The following is a 16374-nucleotide window of genomic DNA, read 5'->3' on the forward strand; positions in this document are numbered from 1 at the left end:
CCCTTATGATTTATTAATTAATTAAAGTGTATAATTAAAGTGATTTAATAAACCCATTAAGTTTTGGTTTACATTTAATTAAATTAAAAGTATAATTTACTAAGTTAAACCACCTAGTATTTTAAAAGTGTAAAATACACCCTATACTATATATAACATTAAAAGTCTAATATTATATATATATGTATGAGTAAACAGTCAGTCTTACCATTAGTAGGCCTCATTCACGAAGCTGGTCTATAAGGGGTGTTTAAGGAAATTGCCTATAAAATGGCGATTAAATGGGTATCCACTCTTACCCACCGCACTCTTGACTAGTGGAGGGTCGTAAGCCGAACGGGTAGGATAGGACAGAAACCTTCCATTATAAGTATAATGAAGTACAAAGTAACTAAATGCTTATACAAATTCCCAAATCATAGTTACTTTAGGCAAAATGTGAAATTGTATGCTAACCCATGGAATTACACTTCGTACCCTTGTCAAACGTTAGTGGAGCGTGTGTGGTTAACCGGCACACTAATTTGGGGATGACATTGGTGGCGGAGGGTGGCTCGATGCTTATCATAGATCAATGGAGCGTGTGTGGCTAACCGGCACATTGATTAGGTGATTGTAGCATTGGGTGCACCACGTGATTCGTATGGTTATTCACACCTTATTTGTGATCCTCGGCATCCCAGTCACAAATAGTAGGGCATAATCGAGATTAAACATGCCATTGAAAAGTTCAATGGATCTCAAAAGATCTAGGAGTTTCAATTCATTTAAAACTTAAACTTCCTTTTCGTTTTTCATGGTGGAAATTGGTAAATCGTCATTTACCTACCTTCAAATATTCTGCAACTAGATTACGGCATCCCTTTTCTAGGTTGTAGAGTATTGTGTTGGATCCTAGCTTGATGTTTCATTTGGGTGTTACATCAAGAATTCTAATCAACTTAACTTGAATTTTCTCCCGTTCTGTAGATGTCTGGATCTTACAATGGTCTTCCCAAATCCTTTGGAACAAGCTTTCCAAATGAAGATGACGTTCCGAGATATGATCAAGAAAATGAGAGTCATGCTTCACTTCCTCCACCTCCTCCAATTGTTCTCCCTAACCCACAAGTTCAAAGGCTTGAAAAGTTCAAGCTCACTCAAGCCCTTTTGGCGAGTAAACACGAAGATGGGAAACCTGTGTGTGCACACGTCTTAGAGATGAAGTCACACATTGATAGGTTAAGCATGTTGGGTGTCGAGATTTCAAGTGAGTTGGCTGTTGACTGGGTTCTTCAGTCACTTTCTGAATCATATAGTGAGTTTGTTAGAGAGTACTATATGATGGACCACGACGTGACCCTAATTGATCTCACCTATTTGCTTATAGCTGCTGAATCAGCAATGATTTGGCGGGCTGGTCAAGCAAATTTGTCTAGTGAATCAAACTCCCAAACTTCAATGGACACTGGCAACATTGGAAGTCCAGAAAGAACTAAGTCTGTGATTGTCCGATGTGCTGTGCCAAAGGAGTCCATTTGCTTTTATTGCCAAAAGAAAGGGCATTAGAGATGAAGTTGCCCTAACTACCTGAGAGATCTAAGAGATGGGAGAGTCAAGACGTATGGCTCTGCTTCAGGTAAAATCCATTATCTAACTCTTTTGAGTTCCTATTCTAGATTCTTAATACATGATGTGATAAGATTACATTTTGATGTTTTGTAGGATCGAAGAAAAGAGAGGAAGCCTGAGGGAAGAAGTGAGCTGAATCTAATCATGAAGAAATGGATTTCGATCGCATTACTTGAAGAATGGATTCTTGAGCTACTACTTGGAGTTAGAATAGATTGTTAAGAAATATGTAATAACATTGTTTTTCAATTAAATTGCATTGCAAGGACAAATTTTTTCCGCAATAAAATGAATTTTGATTTTATCTTATTTATTTATCCTTGTGATGGCATGTATGAAAAGTTGATGTTTGAATGTTTCTATTATTAGCAATAATGGATTTGATTCTTAATTGTGTTATTTGTGGAAATGTCAAAAGTTTAGCAAATAGGGAGAGTTTCTCATCGCCCAAATTTCAATTGGACAGAAACTTGGAATCATGCAATGTGTATTGTATGATGAATGAAAAACTTTCACATTTGGGAAACTTAGACTAATTCTTTGACAAAGTGTCAATTGAAGAACTAAGGGGATCGAGTACACTAGGTCGTACGTTGATCAAGTCTACCACAAGAGTGACAAAGATATTCGTCATGATTTACTAAAGTTTAGTAAATATGGTTATACTTATAAGATTGAGTATAATTCTGAGTTAACTGAAATAGTTTCAATCAATAGCAGAACGAATAAGAAGAATCAAGAAGGCAGAAAGATAAAAGTTTCTCCATTCTAAGAAGAAGGGAGAGTACCTTTTATTGTGTTTTATGATAAGTCTTAATGATTAAGAACCATGTGCAATTGCATGTCTAAGAAGAGGAATCAAGAATTGTAGAAATGGTTAAATCAATAAGTCAATCATACTTCGTTCCAATATCAAGTCTTAAAGTCGAGATTGTGACATTGAGTGAAAAGTCTTAAGTAGGTTTATAACACTCATCAAATGTGGAATTTAGAAAAGGTTTTCTCATTCTTGCACATTTAAAATTAGTAAGTTGTGATGTCTTGGATAAGACAAAAACCAACTAGGACCAATTGTGTGAAGTGTTTTGTCTTGATAAGAACTACACTAACTCTTGAATATTTGCTTTGTCAAGAAATGTTTCTTGACAAGAGAATCTTATATGTCAAGGAGTAAGTGGGAGTCTTAATGGTCTTGAAAAGTTTCAAGAACAAATCAAGAATAAACCTTATCGATCATCACTAGCACACGACTTGAGGTTTACAACCTGTCGCACTGACATTATCTTGTTTTCTGTGCCATTCCAATTAAGTTAATTGCATATGTGAGTTCTGTGAGTTCTCATTTGAATGCATACTAGAGCCTTAGTCGATGGAATGTACATTGATGTGTAAGGACAAGTTACTAAACTACTTGGAAGACATGGTAGGCACTCTTGTTACCATAGGGCAAGAAATCAAGATTAACAAAGTTCAGTCCATATGAGTTTGGATTTGTCGCAAACCTTGGTTTTGGCAAATTCACATGGATAGGAACTCATACACCATAAAATCTAAGTGTCATAAGATTCCCTCCTTCATGAAAATGACTGTGAGGAAATACTTTCACTAAGAGAGGTTTTAAGAAAATAGCGATTGTGAAAATTGTATTCTCACATTCGATTATGGTTACGGCATCCCTTTCCATAGTTCGAATTGTGAGATCTGGCAATTAGTTTGAACATTTGGAACTTAGTAACATCAGTTCTAGATTGTTTAAACACACATATGAGCTATCCAAGGCAAAGGTGTATAAGTTTAAGAAGCTTAGATAAAGGCTTATCGAAGCATCTGGTATTAGAAATATGAATTTCAGAAATTCAATAGGCATTGTTTTCTGGAAGTTCATTTGTTTTCTGAATACATGTCAAGGCTAGTGGGAGCATAAGTGTTGTGCTTATATGATAATCATCATGATAGTGGGAGCATAAGTGTTGTGCTTTTATGATAATCATCATGATAGTGGGAGCATAAGTGTTATGATTGTATGATTATTATGGCGAGTATTGCAAGTTAGCAATATTAATTATAGAAAAACAAAGATTCAAATTTGCAAAGTTGCATGGGTTGAAAAGTTGTTTTGCTATAATTAAGGGAGAGAATGTTATATTTCGTTTCAAAATCTAAAGCTTAGATTGAGAAATTTTAATATTTTCAGTCAAAGGATACATTGTGTGTTCTTAAAATTCGATTATGATTACGGCATCCCTCTTCATAGTTCGAATTGTGAGAACATGACACATAGAATATTATGGCAAAAGATTGGTAAAGTATCATATCTTTATGTAAGACATTATGCATCGTGTCCCATACGCTTCGGGTATAGGATCGATTGCAAATGCTATAATATTTACCATTCTAAAATTTTTCAAATATCTAGCGCATTAAGAGGGAAAAGGACTAGAATGGATTTTGACTAAAATTACTAAACAACTATCAAAGGACGATCCAAAGTTCGCTGAGGATTGGTCGCTTATGAGTAGTTGGAAGTATGGTATTGGATGGACCATATCGACATTATTGTGAATAGATAAGATTCTATTAAGAATGAGTTGTCATATGGCAAATGTGGAAATGTTTCCATATTGGGAGTTGGATATTAAGAATCTATGTCTAGATTAGAAACTTTTATGCAAGAAGGATGTTCAAAGGAATGTACTTTGAATGTGAGACTTCACATCTATAGAATTGTATTGTAACAATTTCTAAGAAAGTACTTTGTAATTTCATTAGCCAAGTCTTGGTGACTTTTGTGCTATGACTTTACGAAAGGATCGTTGCGTAAAATGTTAGAATCTAGCATATTCTAGTAGTGGCAAGAACCTTGTGTTCTTACACTAACAATGGGGATTGAGGAATTGTGAAATGAGAATCATTGGAAAAGTTTTCAATTGTTCTATTTCACAAAGTAAGGACCATAGGAAACATAGTGTGCATGCTTTATGCATGGGACAACTGTTGTTGTAATTTAAGTAATAAGTTGATTTTCTGAAACAGTAAACGATAATAATGAGTAATCAATATGGTGGTTAAATAAAAGTGTTTTATTTACTCTCACAAGTTTGAGGCCATATAGGATTAAGTATTATTGTTATGTTTCAATTTGCATGTTTTGACTTCCAGAATAACTAGGTTGTTCAAACATCCACAGTCGGTCATACGTTGGGAGTAGGTATGAATAAAGATTGTCATGAATCTGTCTGTAGATTGTCTGAAGTGTTTAGACATGGCACAAGTTTGCTGCAGAGTTCATGAGTACTTTGATAAGATTAGAGTATTGGATTAAACCCACGCTCACTTGGATCACTTCATGATTTTATCACGAGTGATTAGTGAGACGATAATATTGTATATTCTTGAAACCGAGACGTGTGAGTTGTTATTTGTTGGTCGGTTGCACATTGATAATAAGTAAACGCACCAGTAACTTGGTGTTATAAAACTTATTGTTGTGTGTGATTCGATCAGTAAATGCAAGCGAGCATATGAGTCGAAGTTTATCCATTCCTTTTACCCAAAGTAGGATAAAAGCGATATCATTGGGCCTCTCGATGATTTAGTGATGACACCTAAGCGCTTGGCCAAGCCGGGACTAAGTTGATGTGTTCAATTGTAGTCTGTTATCAGTCGTCATAAATCGGAAGTCGGGAAACAGTATAGAGAGAATGATTGAAATTCATGTCTTTTGTCTATACGATATCTTGAGAATGGAGGAATGTATAATCCCTTATCTAGAGGACACGCTATCTGATAAGATCAGAGTTGACAGCGGCTTTTGAAAGCTACGATTGCTGATCAGGTTCTGAAGTCATACGGAAAATAGTTATTAGACTTATCCAAGTGGGAGACTGTTGGATTAGTGTCTAAGTCCATAACTATTTTGATATGTACTTGACCCGATTATGAGCATGGTCCTTTTGGGTTGCCTTCACCATAGCAATATGTAGGATGATTTAAGGAGAGAAAGGTTTAAATATGATTTATTAATATATTATGAGAATAATATATTAAAGGAGAAATCATATTGTTTAATTAATATTAGTCAAGAATTAATTGTTAATTAATTTTGTGGCTAAAAGAGATTAATTAAACTTAGGGGACTGAAGTTGTAATTATAAGATAATTATAATTGGGCTATGGATCACCTAATAATATATAGGTTGGACGAATTCTATGGGAGGCCCATTAGAAATCGTCCAAGGGATATGTTTAAGGAGTCCACGGGCTGCTTAGGGCCTAAGCAGTCAAATTAGGGTTTCCTAGTTGTAAACCCTAATAGCCTACATGTATATAAAGGGCCCCTATGCCCCAAAAACGAAAACAAGTCTTCCATTAGGGTTTCCAGCCGTTTTTGGGCAGCCTCTCTTCTTCTCCTCTTCATCCAAGTTGTATATGGTGTTTGTGACTCCATTAGAGGTGCAACACTTGAGGCACTAAGCTTTCTAAGGCCAATCAAGCAAGGAATTGATTGTTATTACTATATAACAATCAAAGGTAATTCTCTAAACCCTAATTCAGTTTATAATATGTTAGATCTAAGTTTATTAGTCTGGGATTCAAAGCATGTGCAATAGAGAAACCTAGATCCAAGCATTAGGGTTTGTATGAGCACATAGGATTGTTCTTATGCATAAAACCCATCACCTTTTCCTCGTGAACTGTTTGGGCTTCCCCGTTATGATTTTTTATGACTTTTGTTCTTCTTCACTTAGCTTCTTAATTCTCTCAGCCCATTCATGGTGTGTAAGTAATAGCTTCCCGTCTTCAGCTTCAACATGCCCACAAATTCTTTCTCCAATACGTTTTTAATCTACCAACTACTTCTTTTACGGTCATCTTGTTTGTCTTGGAATTGTTCTATGTTCGAATCTATGATATATTTGCACAAACTTCCCATGAACAACTCGTAATATTTTCTTTAGAATATAGGTATATTCTACTGTATCACCCAATTCACTTATGTTACTTACGATGTTATTCACCTTCATGGCGAAAATCATCAACATGCTCCGCTTCTTTAATTTTGAGAGCTTCAAACTCAACCTTTATAGCTAGACTTTTGTAGTGTTAGCGAGATCTTCCCCCATATACATGGCCTTGAGCATTTCACACGCCTCTTTGTGGTTTATTTCTCCATAATCGACAACAGTAGTTCTTCAGGTATACCTTGGTAGATGGCTGCTAGAGCTATATTTTCTTTCTTTACTTCAAAAATGGTGTTTGATATTCTAAGATCAACAACATCCTAGACCCCTTGAGCTTGCATAAACACCTTCATCTTTATCGCCCAAGCCGCATAGTTGCTTCTCGTAAACATGAGGTCGTATATGGTTACTTGACTTTCTTTCTCATTGTTTCTCTTACTCATTTTTGTTGTTCGAGGTTGGTATTTTGGCATGCACCAGGTTGTGTGCTCTATGCTCTGATACCAGATGACGGTTCAACCCCTATTTTAGGGATGTTATTTAGGTCAGAACCAGACCGAACTAGCATGAACCTGAATAACCCGAAAACCAAATAAGGGTAATTGCATAAACCAAAAACTGAACCGATTAACTAATACGGGTTTAGTTCGGTTTGAGTATTAATTGGTTCAGTTCGGTTATTACCCGAATAACCTGAATAACATGTAAAAGATGATTAAGAACCTATTATAACCGAAAGAAACTAAATAAACCGTATTAGGATTCTATACCCCGAATAATAGAATAACAATGTGCTTTTATACATCAACATGAAACATTCAAAGACTAACATAACACACTAACACATTGAAAGAATAACATTTACATAGTGGATTAACATAAAAAGAATTAATTACATACTTGAATTTTTTTGAGTTGGAGTCCAATTTTCCATGACCAGACAAAGTAAGAATTTGTGAATTCTTAGAGACAATAGGATGGGTTGATTTTGAAAGTTTGAAACAAGAGGAAGATCGACATAAATGGTTTCTATTTTTGAAATAGATGAGAATATTGGTCGATTTTGAAACGACAAGAACGAGGATAGGGTTTTTTTTTTCTGTTACGAACGACGAGGACAAAAGTGTGAATCGTGATTTTGATTTCTATCGATCAGAGAAAGGGGAGGAGGAATGCTTATTCAGGTCGGGTATTTAGAACCGAATAAGTCCTTATTTGGGTAACCCGAACCGAATAAACCGAGAACCGAATAAGCACAAAACCCAAATCGAATTGCTTTTTCGGACCTAATTCGGTTTGGGTTTTCAGGCCAAATTCTCATCCCTGCCCTGTTTCGCACATTTAAAACAGAGCTACAAAAGCAAAAGAAACAGAGTTAAAGGGAGAGTATATGAGGCAATTTTATGTGTTTATTCATCACATCACAAACAAAAGGGAAGCAAAACATACTTATCTACTTTCTATACTGGAAGATACGAACTAACCACTACTCTACTGGTGCTAAATAATAACTGGACACTTGGACAGCATGGCCTTGATTAATTCAAACATAAAACGGAAATAGAAAATGACAAAATGCACACTGAACTTATTTCTGGATTACACTAACAAAATGCCACTTTATTCAACACATTGGTAACCATTCTCGCAATTTCACCTTCGAGATACAAAAATTGGCACTTCCCTCTTAGCATGAGCATCCACTTCTATAACCTAAAGAAGAAGCAAAGTTGATCATCACACCTTATACAATTAACCAAAAAATATATAGGAAAAATGGAGCGATCTAATATCAATAAATTAATGTGATATGTCAACGAAGAACAAATAGATTGAAACTTCAGTTGAACAAACATATTGAAAATAACCTATCACAGATTATCTACCACACATGGATTAAGGAAACTGATGAACAAATAGATTGAAAATTTAATTACATAGACAAGGATTGAGGAAAACCCAAATATAGGATTCGTTGGAGAGTGATCATCAATAGAAGGAGTCGTTTGAGGGTGATATCGACAGGGGGAGGGGTATGAGGGGAGGCATCATTACGTTGCTTCGACTGGTGGACATGAAAGAGGGGAGTCAATTTGGCTGAGTGAAGATGAAAATTAACGAGATTAGGAATAAGCGCAAAGGCGTCTACGTTTTCAGGAATGTTTTTGAGATGACTTAATCAGACGGATAAGGACCGAGTAAGAGGCTAAAATTGGTGTATCAAACGCTCTGATTTGAGCCAAGTTAATGGTAACATCTTACTTGACTCGATAAAAAGTAGATCAAACTCCCCCTTCTTTATATATATATATATATATATATATATACACACACACACATACATATACATATATATATATATATATATATATATATATATATATATTTGATGTAATTAAAACTAAAACTAACAAAATTATACTAAAACGTTATAAAATAAAAGAAGGAGATCTGAGAGGATTCTTGAACACTTAGAAGATTGTATTCAAGATAGTGTGTTTATTTCTTTCACATTTGATGGGTATTTATACTACGTATCATCCTATACTTACATCATCAAAATAGTAACTGAATAGTTAAAGGAAACTATTTGAAGGGTCAAAATGTTCATCCACATGCTAAGTCTAACTAAATAATTTTGTGGCTTTTATAACACTCCCCCTTGGATGACATTTTTTCAAATCTGAGTTCAAACTCGAAGTAATGCCTCATTAAAAACTTTTCTAAAGAAAACCCAGCGGGAAAAAACTTTAACGAAAATATGGCAAAATATGCTTAATCCCATTCCACTGTCGTTTTGTTAGGGATGAACTGAACCTTGATAGCAAGTTTACAGCAAGTTTACGCCTGGCGTAATGTATTAAGACCCAAACCCTAAATTCCTTTGATGGGGCTATATAAGGAACATGTGGCTGGTCTTTTCAGCCACCATCCCTCAGATTGAAACCCTAAAAAGAGTGTACCCTCGTTCCTAGGCCATTGTGTGTGTATTCTAAGCTTGGTGGTGCCATTTCAAGGTTGCATAGAAGAAGAAGAGCTTGTTGGAGAGGCTAGAAGTGGTGCTCAAGTGTAGATCTGAACTTTGCAAGGGCTAAAGCTTCATTTCCAGGTATAAAGTTCGGATCTTGTCACTTGGTTCATGTTGTATGCTTAAAAGGTCATTTTATAGGGTTTAAGTCCCAAAGGTGGAGACTTTTGTGCAAATGGCCTCCATAAGCTTAGATACTTCATATTCCTGATCTATTGGAGTTGTAGACTCATAAAAATGGCATCTTGGACGTGGGGATTTCACCATGCATGAGATCTAGGTCCTTGATTTTGAATAAAAGGTTGTATTGTGATGTTGGAGCCTTTACAGTCGTGCCAAGGCTTAAAGGTCTCGACTTTATGGGTTAATACACATTAGAAGAGTCGGATCTAGAAGTGGAAGTAATGGCTTAACCGATTAAGACCAGAAATGGAGAGTGGCTGATTCTGGGGGTTACGCTGGGCGTAACTCCCAGTACGCGCAGCGTACAGGGTGGAGACCCCGATCAGGGAGGGGTTGGCGACGTACGCCCCGCGTACTCTCAGGGTTTGACTTTGGTTGACTTTTAGGGTTTTGGTCAACTTGAGGACCTTAGGTCAAGGAAGGGTAAAATGGTCTTTTACCCTCTGAGGAATGATGATAAGGAGTAAAGTTCTAAGTGGTGGAAGTCCTTGTGTAATATATGATATTTTTATGTTTAGGCGAGGTTGAGCCGTCGTTCGGGGTCGGTGTTAGCAAGGACTCGAGATCTTAGACTTTCCACGAGGTGAGTCTTCTCACTATACTACACCCGGAAGGGTTTGACTGTGTGACCGGAAGGTCGGATTTGGTATGAGATATATGTGTGATAAGTTAATCGTTATATGTGCCATGTATGATATGCTTGATATGGGCCGGAAGGCATTATGTATGGGCCGGAAGGCGAATATGTTATTGGCCGGAAGGCGTTGTAATGTGGACCGTAAGGTTGGCATGGGTAGGACCGGAAGGTTTACCCAGTCGGGACGGAAGTCCCCTGAGACACAGGGACCGGAAGGTCAGGGCCTGGAAAGGCGTATGTGTGTAGGTTGTATTTTGGGGAACTCCCTAAGCATTTACGCTTACAGTTGTTGTGTTACGTGTTTCAGGTACCAGCGAGGACCGTGGGAAGGCGCCGGCATGATCTGTACACACTGATAGGGGATTTATGATCTTGGGATTTGTATGACTTGTTTTATGACATGTTACATTGGATTTTTATGCTTTATTTTGGATGTAAATACAATTTTTAGAATTTTAAAAAAAATTGTTTTAAAATTTACGTTGTTACAAGTTGGTATCAGAGCCTTGGTTTGAGGGATTTGGGTACACCTTCGGGCGTAACTGAACTCAAACCGAGGATTTGAGAAAATCTTTCAAAAACAAAAGCATAAAATTTTTATAAGGGATTTTGTGGTAATCAAGAAGGAAGTAGTGTGTACGATCAGCCAACGCCCGAACGGTAAAAATCCCCAAATTACTCTTACAACATGTGTTATGAGATATGATATGATATGATACGATATGAAATGCATGCTAGAAGACTAGGTATTCATATTAGGACTAGAGTGGCCTGATTTGAGATGCCTTAGTCTAGGAAATCTGTTGCTATGAGATGCTTTGATAGTGAGCGGGTAACTAGTGCATGGCAAGAATAGAGTACTCAGAATCTGGGGTTTGGGGAGGAGGACTTGGGGTGAATGCTGATGCGGTGTAGTCGGTAGTATTGGGCCTGTACTACCGAAGACACCGGGTCAGTGGGAAACCCAAGTAAGAATCCCTGGGTATCGGGGACTGAGTAGGGTTGCGTTATCGAGTGCGATTATGCTCGATAGAGTCTCTGATATTTCTATGTTGTATTTCAGAGGCATCATGGTTGGACCACGCCACAGACCTAGTACGAGCAGTGTGAGCGACGAGGAGATTCGTCAGATGATTCATGAGGAGGTGGCTGCAGCGATCCGGGCTGAGATTCCAGAGATGTTCGGGTCTATTAAGACCACTCTGATGGAGACATTTGATGAGCGGTACGCCGCGTTGACTGAGGCTGCAGCCGCTGCAGCTACCGCAGCTGTGGCCGCTGCCAGACCACAGGGAGGTGACTCGTTGCTGTTCCGGGAGTTCAGCAACACGAAGCCACCTGAGTTTGACAGGACGTAGGATCCGATCGCTGCGATGAGATGGATTGCTGATATCGAGGGATGCTTCTACACTTGTTCATGTCCGGAGCATCTGAGGGTACGGTTCGCCTTGAACCAGCTCCGCCTGGGAGCGAAGGATTGGTGGAAGTTCGTGACGGCGAACTTCACCTTGGCAGAGGTTTCAGCTGTGACATGGGAGAGATTTACCGCCATGTTCAGAGACGAGTACATTCCCCCGGTGGAGAGGGAATGGTTGTTTCAAGAGTTCTTGACCCTCAAGCAGGGTAATGATTCTGTCACGGTGATCACACGGAAGTTTCATGAGAGGGCGATGTTCTGCCCTGAGCAGGTGTCCACGGAGCAGGCTCGGATGAGCCGGTATTTGGGTGTGTTGAGGAGGGATATTCGGGAGTTCGTATCGAACTCGACATATCATACTTTTGCTGAGCTTCAGGCGAATACCAGGAAGCGCGAGATCGAGTTGGAGACCCAGGCCAGGGAGGAGGTCGAGTCTCAACGCGTGGATCGGCGGCCGGCTCAGTCTCAGCTGGCAGCCAAGCGGACTAAGTCCGCCGATTCGAGGTCAGGAGGTCAGAAGTGCCGCACTTGCGGAAAGTGCGGCAAGGGTCACGAGGGGACATGTCGATCAGGTGCTTGCTACAAGTGTGGCAAGGAGGGGCACATTGCTAAGGATTGCCCCAAGGGGTTTATGGTCTGCTTTCATTGCAACCAGACCGACCATCGGAAGGCCGAGTGCCCTCAGCTTCTCCAGGGATCTACACCAGCTGCTAGGACTACTGAGACTCGACCAGTGAAGGCCAAGGCCCCGAGGGCTCATGGGAGAGCTTTCCAGTTGACTGCGGAGGAGGTCCGCGCGGCGCCTGATGTTGTGGCTGGTATGTATTCTTTCATATATTTATTATTCTTTTATGAGATGTTATGCTTAATTCATGATATGCGTAGGTACTTTCCTTGTGAATTCTGTACCTGCCTTAGTATTATTTGACTCGGGTGCGAGTCGGTCTTTCGTATCTCTGGCTTTTAGTTAGCACCTTGGTACTGATCGAGAATTGATGAGTCGACCTCTGAGGGTTTCCATAGCTGACGAGAAAGTGATATATGCCGCGGACGTGATTCGAGGATGTGTGCTCGAGATTTTTGGTGTCAAATTCCCTATAGATTTGGTCCCTATAGCTATGGGGGATGTCTGCGTTATCGTGGGTATGGACTGGTTGAGTAAGTTTGGGGCCGTTATTGACTGCGAGAGACAGCTGGTGACGATTCGAGATCCTAGTGGGGGAGTGCTTTCGGTGTATGGCGAGGGGACCCGGTGCGGGTCGGCGTTTTGTTCGGCTGCCAGGGCGAGGCAGAGTTTGCAGCAGGGCTGCAATGGATTCGTAGCCTACGTGACGGATACTCGAGTGGCCGCGGGGAGGCCCAATTCGGTGGATGACGTTCCTGTTGTATGCGAGTTTTCGGATGTGTTCCCCGAGGAGTTACCAGGTGTGCCTCCAGAAAGGCAAGTGGAGTTCCGTATCGATTTGGTTCCGGGAGCGGCGCCCATTACCAAGGCGCCTTATCGTCTCGCTCCACCGGAAATGCAGGAGTTATCTTCGTAGCTTCAGGAGCTGTTGGGGAAGGGGTTTATCCGGCCGAGTAGCTCACCTTGGGGAGCGCCGATTTTGTTCGTCAAGAAAAAGGATGGTTCACACCGGATGTGTATCGATTACCGGGAGTTGAACAAGTTGACGGTTAAGAACCGGTATCCGTTACCTAGGATCGATGATCTATTTGATCAGTTGCAGGGGGCATCTTGGTTCTCCAAGATAGACTTGAGGTCGGGTTATCATCAGATGAGGGTTCGGAATGAAGATATTCAGAAGACTGCTTTCAGAACTCGTTATGGACATTATGAGTTTGTGGTGATGCCTTTTGGGCTCACCAATGCCCCAGCTGCGTTCATGGACCTCATGAACAGGGTGTGCAGACCGATGCTGGATCGGTCGGTGATCGTTTTCATTGATGATATTCTGGTATATTCGAGATCTAGGGAGCAGCACGAGGAGCATTTGAGGGAGATTCTTGGAGTTCTGAGGTCGGAGAGGATGTATGCCAAATTCTCCAAGTGTGATTTCTGGTTACGAGAGGTCCAGTTCCTAGGGCACCTCGTTAACCAGAACGGAATTTTGGTCGATCCGGCCAAGATAGAGGCAGTGATGAGATGGGAAGTGCCGAGATCGCCCACAGAGATCAGGAGCTTTCTGGGTTTGGCTGGATATTATCGCAGGTTTATCAAGGATTTCTCCAAGATCGTCGTGCCACTCACTAGGATGACCTGAAAGGGCATTGCATTTTCATGGGGACCGGAGCAGCAGTCCTCATTCGAGACCCTTCGTTAGAAATTGTGCAAGGCCCCGGTGCTTGCACTCCCGGAAGGGATGGAAGATTTTGTGGTGTACTGTGATGCATCTATATCGGGTTTAGGGGCGGTGCTTATGCAGAGGGGGCATGTGATAGCGTATGCTTCGAGGCAGTTGAAGCCTCATGAGTCGAGATATCCCACCCACGACCTGGAATTGGGGGCTGTGGTACTTGCCCTCAAGATCTGGCGGCATTATCTTTATGGGGTTCGGTGTACCATCTACACGGACCACAAGAGTCTGAAGTACTTGATGGATCAGCCAAACCTGAATATGCGACAGAGGAGATGGTTGGATGTGGTGAAGGATTACGATTGTGACATCCTGTACCACCCGGGTAAGGCTAATGTGGTAGCCGACGTGTTGAGCCGTAGGGCGGAAAGCGCCCCGATCCGAGATATTTGTATGAGGTTGACGGTGATGACCCCGATTTTAGATACCATTCGAGGAGCTCAGGTTGAGGCTGTGAAGCCAGAAAACCAGAAGAGGGAGCGGGTTGTGGGTCAGGTATCAGGATTCGTTACGGATGGTCGAGGGCTTATGACTTTCCAGGGTCGGATTTGGGTACCGTTTGTGGGCGGTACGCGCACTATTTTGATGGAGGAAGCGCACCAATCGAAATTCTCGATTCATCCTGGGGCTACGAAAATGTATTTGGATCTAAGGAAGGAGTATTGGTGGCCCTGTATGAAAAGGGATGTTGCATGGTTTGTCGAGAGATGCCTGACTTGTCGGCAGGTTAAGGCCGAGCACCAGCGTCCGCACGGTAAGTTGCAGCCACTAGAGATTCCCGAATGGAAGTGGGAACAAATTACCATGGATTTTATCACCAAATTGCCGCGGACTGCGAGGGGAGTCGACGCGATTTGGGTGATCGTGGATAGATTGACGAAGAACGCTCATTTTCTAGCCATCAGCGAGAGCTCTTCTGTGGAGAAGTTGGCGGAATTATACGTGAGGGAGGTGGTATCGCGGCATGGGGTTCCGATGTCGATTGTGTCAGATCGTGATGTGCGTTTTACTTCCAGGTTTTGGAAGAAGTTTCATGAGGAGTTGGGTACGAGACTGCATTTCAGTACCGCATACCACCCGCAGACAGACGGACAGAGCGAGCGGACGATCCAGACGCTTGAGGATATGCTCCGTGCATGTGTTTTAGATTTTGGAGGGAGCTGGGACACCTATCTGCCTTTAGCAGAGTATGCCACCCTTTGAGCTGTTGTATGGTCGGAGATGTCGTACCCCCATCTGTTGGGGAGAAGTGGGGCAGAGGGTGATGGGTAGCACGGAGATTGTATTCCAGACGACCGAGCAGATTCAGCAGGTCAGGCAGAGGTTGTTGACTGCGTAGAGTCGCCAGAAGAGTTATGCGGACAGGCGGCGGTTCGAGCTTGAGTTTCAGGTTGGCGACCTTGTGCTCCTAAAGGTCTCTCCTTAGAAAGGGGTGATACGATTCAGGAAAAGGGGCAAGTTAGGACCCCGATATATTGGACCCTTCAGGATGATTGCTAGGGTGGGCCGGGTAGCCTACCGGTTGGAGCTACCTGTTGAGTTGGGGCAGATTCATGATACCTTTCATGTCTCGCAGTTGAGGAAATGTATTGCCGACGAGTCGGCAGTGGTGCCATTGGATGATATTCAGGTGGATGCAGGCCTGAACTATGTGGAGAGACCAGTAGCGATCAGGGATCGGAAAGTTAAAATTTTGAGGAACAAGGAAATACCCCTGGTACAAGTGCAGTGGCAACATCGGAAGGGGTCTGAGCTGACGTGGGAGACCGAGTCTGAGATGCGGGATCAGTATCCGGAGTTGTTTTCGGTATGAGACTTCAGGGGCGAAGTCTGATTCTAGTGGGGGAGAATTGTAACAGCCTGAAATCCAGGTATTCTTCTTTTGGCCTTGCATCTTGGTTAAGTTTGTGAATTAGGGTTTTCATGGTAGGCGAGTACGCTGGGCGTACAAGGCGTACGCTGCGCGTACTCGCGCGCCTCATTTTGGACGCGTTTTCCCTCAGGTACACGGGGCGTACCCAAGGTTACGCCCGACGTAATGTATTCAGACCCAAACCCTAAATTCCTTTGATGGGGCTATATAAGGAGCATGTGGCTGGTCTTTTCAGCCACCATCCCTCAGAGTGAAACCCTAGAAAGAGTGTACCCTCGTTCCTAGGCCATTGTGTGTGTATTCTAAGCTT

This window comes from Lactuca serriola, chromosome 7 (genome assembly GCF_051521515.1).
Source record: "Lactuca serriola cultivar US96UC23 chromosome 7, Lser_US96UC23_V15, whole genome shotgun sequence".
NCBI classification, from domain to species: domain Eukaryota; kingdom Viridiplantae; phylum Streptophyta; class Magnoliopsida; order Asterales; family Asteraceae; genus Lactuca; species Lactuca serriola.